A 15560-nucleotide genomic window follows, 5' to 3' on the forward strand; every position below is an offset into this window, starting at 1 on the left:
CCTAAACTATCCATCTACTGTTATCAGATTGGTGACCACCATAATTGTCATCAGAGAGCCTTTATCCAGTAAACTATTGAAGGAGATGTAGAAACCCATAGCCCAGTACTGGGTGAAGCTCTGGCAGTCCTGCTGAGGAAAGCGAGGATGAATTTTATGAGCCAGAGTTGTCAAGGTCATGCCAGGGTAACACACAGATACATTTGACCTGAACTAGTGGGAGCTCACAGACTCTGCACCAGCAGTTAGGGACCTTCCTAGGCCCTCTCTATGTGTATGATAGTTGGATAGCTTGGTCTCTTTGTAAGGTTCCTAGGCAGTGAGTTCATGATTTGTCCCTGGCATGCTTAGTTGGCTTCTGTGAGCTGTTCCCCATACTGGGTTAACTTGTTCAGCCCTGACACAGGGAAGGGGTTTCATCCTGCCTCAACTTGATGTCATGCTTTGTTCAAGCCCATGGGAGGCCTGACCCTTTATGAATGGAGACTGAGGAAGACTGGATGTGGTGGGGGCGGTGGGGGTGAACTGTGTTTGGTATGCCCAATAAATGAAAATTATTAATTAAATAAAACACATTTTAAAAGTAAATGAAAAAATTTTCTCATGTAGGGAGAGATCTTAGGTACCTGTGCTGCTGACCACGCCCACTTTGGGCGTGGCTAAATGTGCATAGGGACATGGGAAATAAAGGGCTGTATAGGGGAGATGCTGGCAATCTTGGGGTTCCAGTAAAGTCTCAGAGAGCAGTGGAACGCTAACCTTAGTTTCTTGACTTCTCATGTAAGTGACTCCTCCCTAATTAAATATTATATGACATCCCTACATTATGTAGCCTAATCTTCCTCAATATCCTCACTTCCAAAACCCACTAGTACGTTCAGTACTAATCGACTAATCTTTCAGTACTTTTGAAATTTCTGCATATCTAAAACAGCTTCTTCGACTAGTCTTTCATTTTCAGTGGCAAGCATGTTTTGCATTACCTGTTCACAATATGTTAATCTGTGTTTACATTGTGAATCAAATTTCTTTCATGAGCACACATTTCCATAGAAAATGGGTTATGATGCTCAATAAGAAAATTTCTATTGACAGAATATTACTTATTATTTTTTAGCTTGAATTTGTTTGCTGAAATGTTGAGTATGAGTAAGGAATCTCACCAAATGTGAATTCATACCTAGAACTTCTTACACCCATTTTGCATTATATTGTGTGTTTTATTTCAGGATCTTCTTGTAATATTTGTAAACAATGAAAATCTACAGCCATTGTGAAACAAGATGCTTGCCTTTGCCAGTGGTTTGGAAACATCTAAAGTGTTTAAAATAAGTTTTATAGGTCTTAAGGGATGGCTAATCAGGCAGTAGAAGCCAAGCCAGAACAACCCGAATTTGATCCCGGAGATGAACATGACAGAAGGAAAGAACTCACTCTTGCAATCTGTGTACATGCCCTTACTCATGCAAAAATGTAATAAAAAATAATAACTCAAAGTGGGACACTCTGACATTTTATGTCTGAAATATCTCAGGCAATTTCTCATTATTTATTTACAATATTATAAAATAAAATGACATAATTTGTTACATAGCAAACTAATCTTATTTTATAAGATATTCTAGGCTGACACTGTGAAATTATAATACATATATTATATCAAAGTCATTTACTTCTTAATTATGTAATATTTTGTTAAGATAACTGTTTAAAATCTGATCTATAAATGATATTATTAAAGTTTAAAATGTACATGTTTAATTGCTTTATATTTAAAGATGTCATAATTTCAATATGACAAAATATCATTATAAAAAGTGACATGCGTTTGTGAGGTTGAAACATCTGTAGATTTTAGTTAATTTAGTTACAAAGGAATTTATAGTTTTATAAACGGCTTCACATTATGATAAAAATTCCTACTTAATATTGAGAGGGTATTATATAGTATATAACATTCCCTGGTTGCTATTCCTTTTGAAGAACACATTAAAAACTTTGTACAATTTAAAATAAATCCACAATATGAGGGTATATTTAAAAATACTAATTTGTGTATTATAATTAATCATGTATTAGGGAGTTTAATATCTTCCAGAAGGAGTTTGTAGGTGATAGATAATTTTTGCTGCCTCCATTTTGGAGCCTAAACATTAAATACTAAGGAAGTCATGGATGTTTCAATGTTTTTACAATGTTATGGTTTTATCTATTAGTACATAAAATAATAACCAACAAAAATAATACAGTATTAGAATTTCATAAATATGCCTATGGATAGTGAGATAGTATTTCGTTGTTTAATTTTATATATCCCATGTTCACCTAACTTTATATATTTAAAATGTTTGTGCTATATTTTATAGAAGCAAACATTTTGAATAAATTTTATACAGTAGGATCTGGAATGAACAATTAAGTGTTTGCTTCTGTCTTTAGAAGATGTAAGCTTTGTTCACAGAATGTATGTCTAGCAACTCCAAACTGCCTATGCCACCAGCTAAAACGGCATCCATTGCTTTTGTGGGCACCTGCACACATGTCCACATACCCACAACCCTCATAAACATACACATGAAATAAATAATGCAATCTACTATCTGTGTCATAGTTCTTAAACACTGTATACTAGTGTAGTCATTTTTCTATTAATTAAATAAGGAAGGCTTTTCATGTGTGATCACTAAATTAAAGAAAACAGAAAATCTATAGTCCATTAGTGCTTATCATAATATGTACCCTTGAAAGTCTGTAGTTTGCCATGGAACAGATTTTCTAATTAACATCATCATGAGCATGTTTCACATGGCAAGCTGAACTAAAATTTTGACCTTGAAATTGAAAAATAGTTTGTTGATTTCAAAATAACTAGTAAATTGTAAAATAAATATATTTATTAAATACTACTTGGAGAAAATTTTGTTTTTATTTCTTTTTATTTGAAGACCATTTGGAAATTACTATGAAATAAAAGCAATTAATTAATAGCAAAACAACTTCAAACTGACATTCACAATTTAAAACATATTTTCATCATATTTCAGATATTAAACAACTAAAATAGCAAAATTTTTCAAATCTTAATTTATCCCAATCTTGAAATCAGAGAGCTCTGTCTACCTCTTAATCCTGAATCCTTGGAGTAAATACACGTACCACCACCTCCTATCTTCTGGCTTCTCAGATTAAAGGTGTGTGTCTGGCTTCTACGACTTGGAACTGACTATACTTTCTGAATCTTCAGGTAAGCTTTAAAAAACAATAAATAATATATCAATACTGATGAGTTTATGAATTATTCTTTCTTTGATACATGAAGCATCATTTCTCCATTTAGAGTCTTCTAAAGTGACAAATGAAATGATAGGATTTTGCTAGTGGTAGCAGTGGTGGTAGTATTTGAAAAGGGTCTCAGTAAGTCATCCTGATATTTTATTTGAAATCACTTTTCACACTAAGCTGTAATCAAACTAAGAGAGATTCAGAAATCTCGGCCCCTGGTGCTGAATTTAAAGGCAGACATATCTAGCTATGTTTTTAAATATTTATTGAGATTGTAATATTATGGCATTTCTATGTGATATCATGTTTTCATTTTAGTATTGTATAACAAATCTTGGGGCTCATCCCTGATAAAAACCCATTCTGTCATTCTCTGTAGATTTAATTGCTTATAGTACTTTGTTCAGGGGTGGGTCCTGTGAGATTTTTCCTTTCCATGATAGCATACCTATTGTTATCCCATTCTCCATTTTTCATTAATAGTTATATTCAATGTCTTGGTAATTAGTTGAGTCTTTTCCTCAATATATGATATAAATTCTTTATTGATATATGGGTAAGAAAAAATCTCATGATAGAAAAACTGTGATCAAAAAAGCAACTCTTCAACTTTGCTATGAATGGATTCTTAGCTAGCAAATTTTGTCTTTCTAAAGAGCAGGTTCCTATTGAGTAGAGAAATTTTTATCTGGCAATACTGAAAATACACATTTTCAGACACATTACATTAGTAAGAGAATTGAATTGTAATAATCATTAAGTTCATTGCTTAAGAAAACATTACACATAGGTAAGTATAAATCTCAATGTTTCTTAAAATAGTATTCAGTACATGTCCTGCAATGGGATGGTGTCTATTTCTTTTGTTTATATTAGGATTAATTTATTATAGGTCTTATTGAATGGCAGAATAAATTGCTAGTTTGCACCCAAGTTTCATGTATACACATATTCTGTGTGTATAAATACAGAGTTACACAATACTATAAGAGTGCTATTGAGACTGAATATTTCATTCTAGTATATGTCAAAAATATTTGTTTCTTCCTATTGCCAATTGTGAACATGAAGTTCTCATCTTATGCAAAACCACTTATGAAGACAAATATCTCTGTGATTTAGTGCCTTCATTGTTTACAAGGAATTTTATAATAGAGTCTAGCCCCAAGGGCATTATGAAGAATGTAAAGTAAACTGCATGTAATTATATCTGCCAGTTCAGAAAAGTTTAATGTGTATTTTCTTTGAAGAAAATTTAGAAGTAAAACAAAAACAGATATTGGAGTGGTTATATCCAGCAATGGTGCATAAGTTAATGTATCATGTTAAGTCACAGACGGTTTTAACCTGAAATAAAGTTTCAGAGAAAATACGTGTTTAATTAACAATGTAATCACATTTATTTTTCAGAGTCAAATTTCACATGACTGCTTTTTTTGGCACATATACAGATTTACAGGAAATATCAAATCATTCCCTGGTGCTTCTTCATCTTTGCCTTACTTTTCTCCATGTAGGAAATGGTAGCATATCTAATTGTATCATAGTAGGAAATTATTGATCATTCTTTATTAGCCTCTACTGAAGTTTCATCCATGTGGTACTGTGAATCTTCTATTCTGTTATCCTTATTGACTCTGACCCAGGTTTGATGACGTGTCCCCAACTCACAGTCACTGACTCCATGTGTATGTAACCCCTTTTACCTCATTCTTTACCTCAGCTTTTCTTGACTATGCAAATCTGTGTACGTTTCATTTTAGATAAAGTTTTCCAGGCTGGAATGTCTTCTAACCATTAATACATTAGCCTAGGATTCAGTGACTATTATCTATATATCTTCCTTTCTTCTATGATAGATTGGAGGTACTTTTAAAATACTATTGTTAAATTCCACATTAAATCAACTTATTTATATTAGAAATTGATAAATGCTTCATAACTTTTCCTAATCATGCCATATGATGGTAGGCTTCCCATTGTTGTCATGTGTCAGTTCCAGGTACATTTAATAATATCTTTACCCAAATGTTAACATAAATTGGATTTGAGGTTAATGATGGTCCATGCTCTTGAATCATTCCTCAGTTGATTTTGTTCTTTGTTATCCTTCATCCTATACTAAGAACACAGTTTCTTTATAGGGATTAATACAGACTGTTATCCTAAACCATTTTTCAGCATCTCCTGAATGACTTTCCCAAGACCAAACAGTACACCCATTTCAAATTCTTTGCATATATATATATATATATATATATATATATACACATATGTGTGTGTGTGTCTGTGTGTGTGTGTGTGTATGAGATGTGGGAAAATTACTTTGTAGAATATGTTCCATTGTTTCAATTACTTCTGTCAACTTGTTAATATTCCATTCTCCTAATGGATTTGTAATCCATGACTAGTTATTGAAATTATGAAACAAGCCATATCTTCTTTTTTTTTTTTTTTTGGATTTTCGAGACAGGGTTTCTCTGTGGCTTTGGAGGCTGTCCTGGAACTAGCTCTTGTAGTCCAGGCTGGTCTCGAACTCACAGAGATCCGCCTGCCTCTGCCTCCCGAGTGCTGGGATTAAAGGCGTGCGCCACCAACGCCCGGCTCAAGCCATACCTTCTTATGTAATGACTATAAATAAGATTTTTTTTGTCTTGGCATTTTATTTGATTTATGGTTGCAAAAGTAATGAATACAATTTAAGAATTAATTATTGGTATCTATATATAAAAGTATCTATTTGTTTCTCTATATAAAAGTAGCCATTATATGTAGAACCAATTAAAGCCCAGTATCAGATATTAGAGATCAAGCTGAAGATCAGAAAAAGAAATCAGCCAAGCTACCAGAGAACTCTTACCTCTACCAAGGCTGGGGTGAACCTGTCCTCAATGTGGCTGGAGATTAATTTCCCAAGATTAAATGCCAAATACTGAATGGCAGTTCCAAGACCCAACTATTCAAGTTTATGTCCCTTCAGATATAACCCTGTTGTAATTGTGTTAAAGATATGTAATATTTGTACAGCCATCTGAACTTATGTTATTTAGTACTGTGAGAGGAAGTACTTTGGATTTAGACCTTTTTGTTATTTTGGTTCCTTTGAAGGATGTTGTAACTCCATAAACTAAAAAATCTCCCTCCTCTGAAAAGAAATCTTACCCTTTTTATGACGAATCCAACCAAAGCTAAACTTTCTGCTCTAGAACAGTCTTGGGCATCTGCCCAAGCACCCCTTCAGATTAAAGCCAAAAAAAATTCCTTTTTGCTATCATTACTCTCTCTCTCTCTCTCTCTCTCTCTATATATATATATATATATATACATATATATATATATATATATATATATATATATATATATATATATATACCAAAACTCACAGGTCAGTGTTGCTCTTCTTATTCAAACAGCGTTATCTCTCTATTTGTGGCATTTCTGACTTAGCTGTATTTCCTAAATTGCTTTCTGTTACTGTACCAAAGACCATGTTCATTGAAACAAGGGTGGGAAAGAGTTTATTTGGTTACAAGTCCTGATAAAAGACCATCACTAAGCAAAGCCAAGGTAGAACTCAAGCATTGCAGGTATCTGTTGGCAGGGACCAAAGCATAGGGAACGGAGAATTGCTTACTCCCCTGTCTTGGTCTCCAATGTTGATTCAACCTGCTGTTTCATATATCCCAGAACAACTAGCCCAGTTTTGTCAGTGTCCTCTGTGGACCGGTTTTCCCACATTAATCATTAATAACAAAAATTTCTCACAGATTTCTCTACATGACAATCTGATATTTTCTCATTTGAGTTCCCTGCTTCCTAAATTTCCCAGGTGGCTTAACCTGTGTCAAGTTGAAAATATGAAAAATAGTAAAGATAATTAGTAAAACACACAGTCATACTAAACTGGCTGTTTATTGTCAGCATTGTAACAGAAGGATGTAGGCTGAGTTGCTCATGCACACTGTCTTTCTTCGCTCTGTGAGCATCTGCTGACTTAGATGTCATCTTTTCTCTCCCTCATCCACCACGACACTTTGCTTCTTGCATTCTTTTTCCCACTGTGATATCGGGGGGTGGAGGGGCTTTTCCTGTATATTTATTTTTTTCTTTATTAAATTTCATATTTTTCCTCTGATTATGTTAGGCCACGTAAAATGTAGAAATATTTAGGAAAAGTCAAAGAGCAGAGGTCATGTAAGGGACAAGACTGAATGATTCATGCTACCAACCACGTGAAGATGTGAAAGAACGTTCCACAAGACAAGAAGGGCTGTTAATATGAAAGAAGGCAGCTAGAGAGTGATGAACCTACCATTTCAAGGGCCAGAAAGGATGAACTGCCGGTGTTTATAGATGGAGCACATTCTGTAACTGATTGGGGACATTTCATGATTACATTTGTGACCACGCTAAGGTCTGTGTATTTTATTTTAAGGGCACGCAGAACACTGCGCACGTCTGTTCAGGTAAAGACATAGGGGAAATCACAGCTTTAAAGCATCTCTCTGCCTGCACTGAAACACGAGAACTTTATTGAATTGTGTGCTGCTCTCTATGAGGCAGTAAGAAACTTATGACCAGATAAAGGAGCAGTGTGACTGTAAAGAGCAGAGATGGATAAATCACTCTACATAAGAGGATTGATGGAATGCAGAGCTGGGTGTCACTAAATGAAACATTTTACCCCGTCCTGTCAATGGCTCTTTTCCTTTTCATCTCTTTGATCCTCAGCATGATTGTGCCCTGTCGTTCATATCTCATGCTAATATCAGTGGAACACTGACTTTCTTCTAACAAATCATGCCACATCAATTGCAAAAGCTATACTCTTTCTAAAATTATTCAAAGTGGAAAGTAACTTAGCTCCTTTGACTCAATTTCCTTTGTTCTGTTAACTCTTACAGAAATGTATAATTCCATTATTCTGCACTATTCTCTTTAACAAAATTGTTGCAATAAACCTACCATCATCTTTTATACAGGGAATGCTCTCTCCCTTTCTGCTATGGTAAATTCTTCACTCTGTCTCTTCTTCCTTGTCAGGATGGTATGTGAAATGTCTCTGCTATGATTGGTAGTTGCTAAACTCTCACGAAAGCTTGTCTTGACAAGCTCTCTCCAACAGAGGAGGGGTCACTGACCTCTTCAACTTCCTTTGTAATTGGAATTATTCCTTGTATGGATAGTATATAATTGGTTAAATAGACTTGATATTTAGAACAGTTTTGTTTCACAGTAAAACTGCAAAGACAAAAGAGGAATTATCTCACAGAGCCCTTGTTCCTACCCACCACAGACTCAATTCTGTCAACATTCTGCACCAAGGAAGTACATGTATTAAAATGGATGAACTTACATTGGCTCTCAATTATGGACTCAAAGTCATAGTTCACATGAAAATTCACTCAAGTATTGGGTAGTCTATGGACACTGGAAAAAAACGTAACAGATATCTACCATTACAGTATATTAAAAGGGAATTTTACTTTTCCAAATCCCTCTGTTCTTTGCCTCTTTATCCCTTTCTGCTCCCAGCCCTTAGTAATTAAAGCTTTCTTGTTGTTATTTTTGTTTCTGTCTCCATAGTTTTGTCTTGCCATCTTGTTGCAATTATACTGCATAAAGCCTGATTGCTTCCTGCACTTTATAAAATCTAGTTAAATTTCTCCCATATCTTTGTGATCTGACAGTTCATTTCCTTATAGAAAACATCATATTTTCTACTCTCTAGAGATATAACCATTTGAAATTTATTAACTGCCATTTTCCATTCTTTCTTTTCTCTGTCTGTATGAATAGTGTGTGTGTGTATGTTAGCATGTACAAACACACATACACACACACACATATATATATGTGTATATATTTCAAGGGATATATATATATCCCTTGAACCACAACTCAACAAATATTATATTGTCTCTGTCCTTGGTATTTTGTCACGTAAGAATAAGGTGGATTGAGCTGGGCATTGGTGGCACAAGACTTTAATCCCAGCACATGGGAGGCAGAGGCTGGTGGATCTCTGTGTGTTTCAGACCAACCTGGTCTACAGAGTGAATTCCATGACAGGCTCCAAAGCAATACAGAGAAACCCTGCCTCAAAAGACCAAAGCAAAGAACCAAAAAAAGAGAATAAGGTGGATTAGAGAACTATGTATTTTCAAGTTTTTAGTTGATATAGTATGCCACTTTTGATAACTTTATTTTTCAGTTGCTTTTATTAGCTAGCCCTTTTGTTTTAAGAGTCCAGTGCCTATTTTAGATAGCACATTATTACATAGTCTGGTCAGAGTTTTTTGTTTTATTCTGCAAGTTATCCTTTTATCCTTTTCACTGTATATTTTATTGAGCAGAGCATACTAATTTCAATGAAGTCTGGCTTGCCAAATATTTATTTTACATTTCAGTCTTTTGGCATTACATTTACTACATTCTAAATTATCGTTTTTCTCCTTAGTTCTAAAGAGTTCGGGTTTTTGAAAAAACTATTTCTTTCCTATCAATTTCTGGTTCTAGCACACTTTGTTGAAAATGCTACTTTTGTCTGTTATATTGCTATTGCAGTCTGTCAAAGATCAGATGTCTATGCTCATGTTGGTTATTTATGGACTCTTTCCTATGTTCTCCCATCACCACAGTGCTTTGATGAATTTAACTATAAAGTAAGTTCTGAAGGAACATTTTACCAATCCAATAGCCCAACTCCTCTCCTGTAGTGTCCTTTGCCTCTTCACATATTTGAGGAGTTTCATAATGTGTTCAATAATATAAAAGGAAGCATTACTGCAGTTATGATGTGGGTTGGAGTTCATTAAAGATCAAGATGAGATCAAGTGGTATTTTGAAAACACAGGAATTTCCTGTCAATGAACTAAAAATGTCTCTCCATCTGTTATTTCACATCTTTTAGCAGAGCATGTAGACTGTGAAATGCACCGTGCAATTAGAGTACAAAACTTTTTCTCTTAAGGAAAAATAATTCTGAATATGAGGCGAGGATTTTAAATTTTTTCCCACGATCCTCCCGAAAGCACAAAATTTACAAATCTGCAGATTTGGGGATTGCATTGTCACAATATTTGATAATAAAAATTACTGCATGGCTTGCTGCCTTGGAATGTGTGTGTGTGTGTGCACACGGGTGAGTAAAATTGTGATGGTCCTAAATCTTTCTGGGCCTGTTGACCACCAGGTCAAGAGGGAAAGAGGCAGAATTGGTCACAGAAAGCTTTTGGTTTTCTTGTTTGTTTGATTTTATTAAACGTTTTTATTTATTTTACATACCAATCACAGTTTCCCCTCCCTCATTTCCTCCCATTCCTTCCCCCACCTTCTTTCTACCAGACACCATCCACTTCTCAGAAAGTGTAAGGCCTCCCATGAAGCCAACAAAGCATGGCATATTAAGTTGAAGCAAGAACAAGCTCCTCCCCCCTGCATCAAGGCTGAGTGAGACACCCCCACACATATCCCCAGGGAATAGTTCCCAGAAATCCAGCACATACACAAGGGATTGCCTTGGGAAGGAGAAATAGATGAGATCTCCTGGGTAAATTGGGGGCAAGGTGGGATGGGAGGAATAGGGGATGTGAACATGAGATATAGAGATTGGAAAGTTGGGGGAGAAATAAAGAGGGAGAACCATGAAAGAGATACCTTGACAGAGGGGCGCACTATGGGGAGAGGTAGAAACCTGTTACCAGGGAAACTCCCAGAAATCTACAAGGATGACTCCACTAAGACCTCTAGCAATAATGGAGAGGCTGCCTGAACTGGACTTCTCCTGTAATCAGAATGATGAGTACCCTAATTGTCATCCAAGAACCTTCATTCAATAACTGATCCACCAGATACAGAGGTCCACAGCCATACAATATGAATATTATAAGAAGGTGAAAAGAATGAGACATCAATACAACCGACGTTTTACTGATACTCTACAGTAAATAAAGTGTACATCACCTAGGACCATATCTCAGTAAAGAATGAGCACAGATTAATAACAATACTTAGAAAACCATTGGACCAGGTATAGATAGAACATCTATTCTACAGTGGCTGTTTATGTCCTAAACTGTCAGGAATAAAGATCCATAACAAATAAGTATTGAGTGGTAGAGCTGGCATGGAGTAAGAAGTAAAGAGGAGAAATACAGACATCAAAAGCAGTAGCTGGCACCAGGCAATCTTGCATAAGCTGATGACTTACACCAAGTAAGTTTACTAAAAAGGACAGCATCCATATACACTGTTTGCAAAGGGGAAAATGGCAAAGGTCTGCAGAGAAATAAGTCAGACATTGTTGGCAAAAATAAGAACATGGAATAAGTTAGACACAGCTGCCAAGTGACTGATAACCATGTCCCAAAGCAAAAAGTAGGGCCCCCAGAAACTATGACTACTTCTTTGAGGAAGCACTGGTTCTAGTCCTAGAACAATGTTGCCAAATCTATTCTTGTAACAAGAACACTGAACTAAATTTCCCTTTTCTTTATATTAGGGACTAGAAGAAAATCTTGGGACAGTCTGGCACCTGGCATTGTTGCGCATTCCTTTAAATCACACATAGGAATTCTCTAGGACAGATTATACAATATGGTATGAAGCAAGCCTTTTAACTGTTATCTAGATTAAAATTGCTCAGCGGTTAAGAGCACTGGATGTTCTTTATGAGGATCCAAGTTCAATTCCCAGCACCCACATGGCAGCTCACACCTGACTGTAACTCCAAAATCTGACACCCTCATACAGACACACATAGCTATAGAAAGAAGAAGAAAATACACCTATGTTATTAATAACATTATCTGGAATGACTAATGCAAAAAGAAAAATCAAAATGGATAAAAAGATTTTTTGTTGACTATCGATAGAGGACTGGAAGGCTATTTAGAAAAATAAAAACAGATAACAATATACTTGTGATTATATGAGAACCTATAAGGAAAATCTCACCTGTGATCTTTCCCTAAATATTCAAAGATTCACGAGAAAAGAATTCATTTGATAGAAAGAAACAGAAACATATGGAAGGGTGTGTGGAAACGACAGGGAAGTGTGAAATGACATAATTACATTACAATATCAAAAAAATAAAATAGTTGTTTAAGCTCTTGTAAATACAAGGATGGTTTGTGTTTAAAATCTAGGTCTGGTGTGGAGAGTAGATGATGAGCTATGTTCTTCCATTGTTATATAAGTAATGAGGACCACTCTTCCAAGTGATACAATATCCAGATATACAAATACAGTCAAATCTCGGGAATTGCCCATATAACTCAGTGTTTCTATATAACTGATATGTAGAAAAATATTCAAAGTGTTGATTTATAACTTGATCGTGTTGTAATTATCAATTATCAGAAGTACTGCACAATCAGAAACTGATATTTGTTCCAAAACTATGGACTGCTTAGTTTCTTGATTAAAAAAAAATAATAGAAAGTTTGCCTAGTGGCACACACTTTTAGCTCTTCCTCTTGAGAAACAGTAAAAGTCAGGTTGTTACAAGATTTCCCACTCAGTTCTTTAGCCAACTGAGAACACCCAAATAAATGCACAGAACACTATATTAATTATAATCTGTTGGTCATTGGCTTGGGCTTTTTATTGGCTAGCTCTGTCTTAATTATTAACCAGTAACTACTAATATGTGTATTTCTACATGTTCCTATCTTACTGAGAATGCAAGACTCATGTTACTTTCCTCCCAGAATCTCATGGCGACTTCTCTCTTACTATACTTCCCAGAGTCCTCCTTGTCTCCTACTTCCACCTTTCTTGCTTCCCTATTGGCTAATAGTGTTTTATTCATCAATCAATAAGAAAATCATATGTACAGAAGATTTCCCCCATTATCTTCTCTTTTCTGCCTAAGTAAAAGCAAAGGTTTTAGCTTTAATATAGGCAAATTATATATAACTAAACAGTTATTAAGCAAGAATTATAATTACAATATTTAGTCCAGTAACATTTAGCAATATTTAGAGAAAATATTTTATCTATTCTATTTTTTGTGAGTTTAAAGTCTTATATGTAGCTTATCTTTTATTAACTCTAAGGAAAATTATAACTATAGTTATCTTTCTTAAACTCCATCAAAGACCACAGAAGGAGAATTTATAAACTCTAGAATTGATGGAGAGAACATGGTGCCTGGTCAGTCACTGAAGTTCTTCTGTAATGATTCATCTTCAGCCCATAGTCCTTAGTGTGTCTGGCAGACTCCTAGGCAAAGCAGGAAACCTTAAACTGTCTGCCTATATTGGCAGTTTGTTAGTCATTTTTGTCTGTGTCCTGTAGGATATCTGGCAGACTCTTCCATGAAGCAGAAACTCTGTAATGTCCCATATTTACTTAGCAATCACATTTCCGTGAGACCAGCATGTCCATTTTATATAGTGTAGGGTCAAATAGTCAAGATAAGAGCTGTTTCTTGCCCAAAGGTTAGTCTTGTCATCCTGGAAGCAAACTCCATAACAAGTTTCTGCAATATTAAAACTGACTTGATCTACATAGTAAGTTCCTGGCCAGCTAAGACAGCATTATCTGACTTTATCCGATATAAACAAGACAAATACCCTTGTCCAATAACAGAAAATGGACAAACTGAACTATGTGTATAATAGGTATCTGAACATGTTCTCATCGGAAAAGCCACTATGATTTACTTGATTTAAGAGAGTGAAATAAGGCTGGGCGGTGGTGGTGCACGCCTTTAATCCCAGCACTCGGGAGGCAGAGGAAGGCGGATCTCTGTGAGTTCAAGGCCAGGCTGGATCGACAGCCTCCAAAACAATACAGAGAAACCCTGTCTTGTAAAAATAAGGAGAAAAGCAACAGTATTTCTCATTATATTTATACTTGTTTTACGTAAAACAATGGCAGATCATAGCGCATCATCCATTGTGCACACTAGACTTAGGAGCCAGTTCAATGTCAATTAAGTGTCTCAGATCTTAAATAAATGCAACTCATTTTCTGAAACAAGATAACAATCTAATAAACATTAAGAAATATAAAATAATTATTTTTGCATTTTTATGATTCTATTGTATACACATAAAACGCTGAATAAAATTTTATCTGATTTTACCATATACATTCTGAAATAACATTTATTTCTCAGAGCTGACAGTTGAAAGAAATCCCACAGTACATTATTTTATTGGAAGGATATCATTTAAACAAGGTTGGAAGTTGTTTATTATGCAGCATGTAGAAAAGACAGTGACTAACACTGAACTTCATATCTGTTTTATACTTAAGAAACTTTATTCAGAACAGAAACCATGGGAAATCAGGAACAGTAATTTATAATGGATTATGTTGGATTTGCATTTAGTGTAATCTGTCTTCATTTTCAAGTGAAGTTTTATCTTCAATTATCCATTTAGTGCACTGATCCACTATTAGTACATTATGTAGACCCAGAAAGATAAATTACTTTGTTTTTCTTCTACATGAATTCTAGATTTTACTTCATACTTGTGGAAGCTTGTGTGCATGGGTATGTGCATGTGTGTGTGTGTATGTGTGTATGTGTGCGTGTGTGTTTGTGTGTGCACGTAGGACAGGAGAGCAGATAAGAGACTATGAGGAGGAGGAAGATATTTTAGTGAAGGCAGGGTTTATATAAAACAGACAATAATAAAATATATGCAATATAAATAGAGAAGATGATCAATTTTCATGAAGTACAGGATATGTAAGACATGAGCATGGGAGAGAGTGAAGAGAGATGAATAGGAGCAAAGCATGGTAGCAAAATTGGTTGAAAATGCCATAAGAAAACTCGCTAGCTCACATGCTAACTTCAAACAAACACAGTTTAATAATGTCTTTAATATGGCACTTTGGGTCTTAAGAAGAATTCGGGTCTTAAGTTATATGGTTTAGTTATCTAAGAATACTTTCTTTTGCTGTAGAATAAGTTGTTTTGTAGATTAAGAAATCTCAGACTATGTTTAAGGTGAGTGAGAGCATCTTATTCCATGTAGACATCCACAGAATCAATAATGAATACATTTCTACCAAAATTGGAGTGATTTATATGTAATAGAAAAAAATAAAATGCTTGACTGTTTTTTAAATATTTTACACCATTTTAAGGCTAATTTAGTTGCACAGTGAAATAAGTGTGAATTCCTAAGTAAAACTTTGAAGTTTGTATACAGCTTGGCAAATAAACAAATATTAGGCTTCGCTTGCTGTAAGATATATCTCACTTCATCATTGTAAATATGGATATTTGTCTGTAATGTATTATATGCAAA

The sequence above is a fragment of the Mesocricetus auratus genome, unplaced genomic scaffold (genome assembly GCF_017639785.1).
Source record: "Mesocricetus auratus isolate SY011 unplaced genomic scaffold, BCM_Maur_2.0 Super-Scaffold_2245, whole genome shotgun sequence".
NCBI lineage: Eukaryota > Metazoa > Chordata > Mammalia > Rodentia > Cricetidae > Mesocricetus > Mesocricetus auratus.